Raw genomic sequence first — 5,833 nt, 5'->3', positions numbered from 1 at the left:
ACGGCACTCTACCGAGGGCGACATAGTGAGACTCTGTCTCGGAAAAAAAAAAAAAAGTTAAAACTCAAAAAAAGAAATAGCAGAAGATGGAGAATAAAGAGTGAAGGCAGACAGGTGCTGTTGCAATGAGGGGCAGGATTAGCAAACTGGGAGAGGAAGTAAATGCTTGGGAGTCAGTGAATAAATCAGATTCATCATAGCTGATGGCTTTGTTGGGAAATTGAGGCATCAGGCTGGGGGCCAATGACGCCTGCCCATCGCTTTGAGCAGGACTCTGTTCTGCCGACCAAGGGCCGTGACTCTGGAGGGCTTTAAGCAGGGGCAGCGTGATGGAGGGCTTTAAGCAGGGGCAGCGTGATGCGTGCAGACACTTTCCTGGCTATTTTCTGCTATGATTGTGGAACTTTATTCCCAAGGAAAAAATGTAGTTTTTAACGTGAAATCAAAATCATACCTAAGAGTCTTCATGTTCAGTTTGGAGCATTATGTGCTTGTTTTCAAGTACTTTCCCAGAGACTACATTCATTAGCACAAATTAAAACCCACGCACTGTCTTCAAAGCATATGAAACAAGCTATTCAGTGAAACTGCACATTATTGGAAGTTTGCACTGACTCCCCAGGTCTTGAATGTTTTCGATGCCACACTGGTTTGCCATTAACAGCTGTGATGAAAAAATACCAGACTCTGCACTCTGGAAAGGTGAAGTTGAGGAGTGAAGGTGATTGTAATCTCTAAAATGATAAGTGCGGTGTAGAAAGTGGACATGCGTATTATTTTTCAAGTTCTGGAGGTGTTCCATAGGGAAGAAGCTTATGGCATGATTACCCCTAGCGGTTGTGGTGCCTGCAAAAGTAATTTCAAAGATTAAGATGCCTGTGGAGATGACAGTTATAATTGGCTGTTAAAGGGAACTGAGTACTTTGGGGGCTCACCCCAGAGGCTGTTGTCAGAGCTACACATTTCCAGCTGCTAAGGCAAAGGGCTGAACCTCGCATGGCCCTTCTTAAATCTTCAGGAGGCAGTTTGCTCCGAGAGGAGCATTTTGCTTTCTGAACACATCCTCATCAACTTTTTTTTTTTGCAGTTTTTGGCCGGGGCTGGGTTTGAACTTGCCACCTCCAGCATAGGAGGCCCATGCCCCACTCCTTTGAGCCACAGGCACCACCCTTATCAACTCTTTTTTCCCCCTTGCAAAACAACCAGTTATTGTTAACTGGGCTCAGGAGGTGCTCTCATTTAGGGTCTCTCATAAGGCTGCAAGGGCCATAAGATAACTGGGTGGCAGATATCTCCAAGAGTATCTATCTGTTGGTGCTGTCTGATTCTATGGAGGACCTCAATTGGGGCCCACCTGCCAATAGTTGGCCTCTCCACTGCTGCTTGGTCTTCCTGACAACATGGTGGTGAGGCTGAAGCCCACGCATCTCAAGGGAGCACCAGGCTAAAGCACTTTTCATAATGTAGCCTTGAAACTCAAGTAGTGTCACCTGCACTGTGTTCTCTTTGTGAGAAATGAGTCACTACTTGCAACCCACCTCTTGACGGGACATTCACTGACTTTTAAAAAAGGATACTGGCCAGGTGCAGTAGTTCACACCTGTAATCCTAGCACTCTGGGAGACTGAGGTGGGTAGATTGTTTGAGCTCATGAGTCCAAGACCAGCCTGATCCAGAACAAGACCTTGTCTCTAAAAAAACAGCCTGGCATTGTGGTGGGTGCCTGTAGTACCAGCTACTGAGGAGGCTGAGGCAATGGGATCACGTGAGCCCAGGAGCTTGAGGTTGCTGTGAGCTGTGATGCCACATCACTCTACTGAAGGCGACAAAGTGAGACTCTGTCTCAAAAAATAAAATAAAAAGGATACTGGTTATCACTACTACGTATTGATGATAATTATACCTAACATCCTCCTGTGCCATTCATTCCATCGGTCACTCAATCATTCATTCAAGAAATATTTATTGTGTTAGGCGTGATGCCCATACTTGGGATCTGAATAGGGCTTTACAGTTTTCAAAACACCTTCAAAGCCATTATTTTACTTGGTATTCTCAACAACCCCACATGAAAGTCTGGATGTATTTTATTACTCCCATTTTTCTGATAAAACAATAAGAGACCAGGAAACTCATCCAAATTCCCCGAGGCTATTTGAACTCACATCTGTCCTGGGACCATTTTCCTTCTGTTGTAGGTGCTTGCCACCTGTAAGAAAGACTCAGACCCCACTTTAGGTATAAATCAGATGGTGATTTATTACACCTGTGCAGGCGGGTTGCTGCCCAAAGGGCAAACGGCCCTGAGCTGAGAAGCAAGCTGACTTATATTCCATTTTTGTGCTACGTGGCAAGCCAAGAAAAACAGAAGCAGAACGTGGCTGGTTAGCTCAGGGGCAGGGTTACAGAGTTGGCTAGGGAGGCTTGGCACTGGTTATAGCAAGTCAGGGGGTGTATCATGGCAGCTGGCATGGGGACAAACTTGGCGTGGGAAATATTGCTTAGGTAAGTTTTCCACCATTGTTCAGTCATTGCTAGGGGGTTGGGGTAAGTCCTACCATTGTTACTTGTTGCTAGGAGTTCTTGGGAACTCAGGGAACTTCCTTGTTCTGTTCTGAAACCTGTTTGAGGAATTAACCCAAGGGGGGGCTTGAAACGTGCAGGGACTCAGGCTGAGACAGTTAGGGGCCTTTAGGGGTCCTCTTGCTGGGTACGACACTTCCACTCACTACCCATAGGATCACCTTTTCATCTAATATCTAAGACTGGGGAGGAGGACAGACTCCAGGCAGACTTGGGGAGTGCAAGGTGGCTCTATGAATAATGATACTGGGGGGACAGGTGTGAGTCAGAGCTACCCTATCCACAAGTAGTCCACTTGCCTGGAACCCAAAGTCTGTGCTTTTCCACTAGATCCTGCCTTAACTATTAGATTTCCTGCCTCTTTAAGTGAAACTAACAAATGCTAACAGAGCCGCAAGTAGAGGAGGCCCACGACTGTCCAGGAGAAGGCAGGGCATCTAATACTCACGTGCAACTGCTCAGTGAGCTCTGGAACGCGGCTCAGCCCACATGGACAGAAGCCTCACCCTGGGTTTGGGGATGATGGGCAGAGGCCTGGGAGGCGATGGTCCAGCCATCCTGGGCATCTCTTCTCTCTCTTGTCCTGCATCCTTGGCTGGGGAGGCAGGAAGACCAGATTCTAGAGAGAGCAACAGTGGAGAGCTTTGGGGTGAATGCTGCTAATCAGCATAGCCACTGTTGGGAAGAAATGGCTGGGCCTCTATACTGTGCCTCACTCAGCCACTGGGGGCTGGTTACTTGGGAAGGTCCCAGCACTGGGTGGCACAGACTTCTGCACTTGAGGCGGATGCAGTCTTTCCTTAAAGGAGGACACGGGTGCATCACATCATTTCTTCTTCCCCAGAAGAAATGGGATAAGTAGGGCAGTGCCCGTGGCTCAAAGGAGTAGGGCACTGGCCCCATATGCCGGGGGTGGCGGGTTCAAACCCAACCCTGGCCAAAAACTGCAAAAAAAAAAAAAAAAAAAAAAGAAAGAAATGGGAAAAGTAGGAAGACGTGTCCTTTCTCTTCCAGGGCCCTCCCTGTCATTGTCTGTAAAAGTGGGAGTGTGGAATGAGAGCTGGAGCCCCATGCTGCCACAGTGGAGTCACATGTTACCTGGGCCAGGCTCACTTTTCTAGAGAGAGTGGAATCAAGAGTTAGAGTTGGTGGAATCAAGTCTTTCTGCTCTTGGTTGGGGATATTTGCCACTGGCTGTTCGGAGTAAACTAGAATATACCCCCTCAGAGAACCATGTTTTAAATGGAACTACAGAAAAATTTATTGTGACTGTTAAGTGGCCAAAGAACAGAGAGTCCCAGGAGAGTGATTGGATGCCACTTGTATGCCTATCGTCAACTTGGCAAAGACTTATCTTAGCCTTTCCATTAGCAGAAAGCGTGTGAGAATTGTGGTTAATAACTGTAGCATTTATGGATGTTGGATTTTACTTCCTGAAAACCCTGTACTGGACTGTGTTTGTGTCTTGTGAACACTGACTTAAAATAGCACTTTTGAAGTGGAAGATTTTTTATAAACTAATGGGTTATCTGTAGATTTCCATTACTCTTATCTCCTGTTCCTGAGGTAATTAAAAGATGGCTGTACCATTGAGTAATTTCAAGCATCTCATCCAGTTATCTAATTGACAGTATTTAGCTTTCTCTGCATTGCTGAATATCCTCTTTTCTCTAAGTTGAAGAAATCTTTTTTTTTTTTTGAGACAGAATCTCAAGCAGTCACTCTGGGTAGAGTGCCATGGTGTTACAGCTCACAGCAACCTCAAACTCTTGGGCTTAAGAGATACCCTTGCCTCAGCCTCCCAAGTAGCTGGGACTATAGGCACCTGCCACAGCCCCCGGCTATTTTTTCTTGTTGCACTTGTTGTTGTTTTAGCTGACCCAGCCTGGTGTATGTGGCTGATGCCCTACCCACTGAGCTATGGGCACCACCCTAAGTTGAAGAAATCTTGGAGGCTTTACTGTTTCTGGCAGATTGCTGGCACTAGGGATGGCAGGTCTTTCCAGGACCCACAAGTCCTCTGGTAGCAGCAGGGTAGAGGATGGAGCCTCAGTGACAGGCTGGCATCTTTAGAACATTCCATCCCTTGTGGAGAATGCGTGAGAGATAGAGAGGAACCAGGGACTTGAGGAGGTGAACTTTTCTGCAGCATAGCACGCAGAATTCGGTCTTCTTGCCACCTGCTGGGGAGGGACTCAGGAAGCCACAACTCCCACTACAGGGGGCCCCTTGGGCAGCAGAACCGGCTCTAATGCTGCTGGTCTCCAGTGGTGAGGGGTGTCCAGGGAGCAAAGTTGGGGGCATGTCCCATTGATAATGATCATTTGTGAGCCAGAGTTGGAACAGCACCTGAAGGGGCTGAATTTTCTAGAGGTGAGTTCCAAGGTGGGTTTTGAGGAAAGTGGAGGATGTTGGTGGACAGAGGGGAGCAGAGCAAATAACATAGAGAAACGCCAGTGCCAAGACTGAGCCGGGATGCATACGTGCCAGGAGACAGAGCTGGCTGGCACCAGGGCCCCTGTGGGCAGAGATACGGATGGAACGGGATGACGGTTAGTGGCCAGAAGCCCCCCCTCTCCATTCACTGTCAGGAGTCTGATGGGTTGAAATGGGAACCACTGCGGGTTCTTGAGATAGTGGGAAAATGCAGTGAGCGTGGTGGGAAGCTTTTGGATCCCACAGGGAAGAGACTGATGGCAGGGAGTGCCACCCGAGGGAGACTGTTGTAGCCAAGAGAGGGAGAGCAGGGGAGGGAGAGTGGTGTGGGAACTCCAAAGCGCTATGCATTTCGTAGACGTATCTTGTTTATGTCACTAATCCCTTCCAGAACCTGGGACCTCAGACCCTGGCAACATCTCAAACAACCTCCATGATCCATCATTTCCAGCGTCACTGCCCTGCCCCTCATTGAGCCCTTTAATATTGTGAACTCGGACAGTTATAAAGAGCTTCTTCCCTGAGCTTCCTGCCTCAATCACCTCTGCTTTTGATGCCAGCCTCTTACTTGATTCGGGAGTCATCTCACTAAAACACAGCTGGGAGCATCTTCTCCACCTGAGAAACCCTCAGGTTCCCCGGTCCCTCCAAGTGAGGCTGGAGCCCTCGCTGTGCTGAGTGTGCTGTTTTCATCCTTTCCTTCTGCATCCCCCGCCCCTGTCTTACAGAAAGCCACAGTTTCCGTTTTGCTGCTTGTCTCTATTTACAACTTCTCCAGGCTAGCACTGATCTTTTTTCCTCCTTCCCCTGTGAC

Source organism: Nycticebus coucang, chromosome 24, assembly GCF_027406575.1.
Source record: "Nycticebus coucang isolate mNycCou1 chromosome 24, mNycCou1.pri, whole genome shotgun sequence".
Lineage (NCBI taxonomy): Eukaryota > Metazoa > Chordata > Mammalia > Primates > Lorisidae > Nycticebus > Nycticebus coucang.
The sequence above is the reverse complement of the archived record's forward strand: the minus strand, read 5'-3'. Positions refer to the sequence as shown.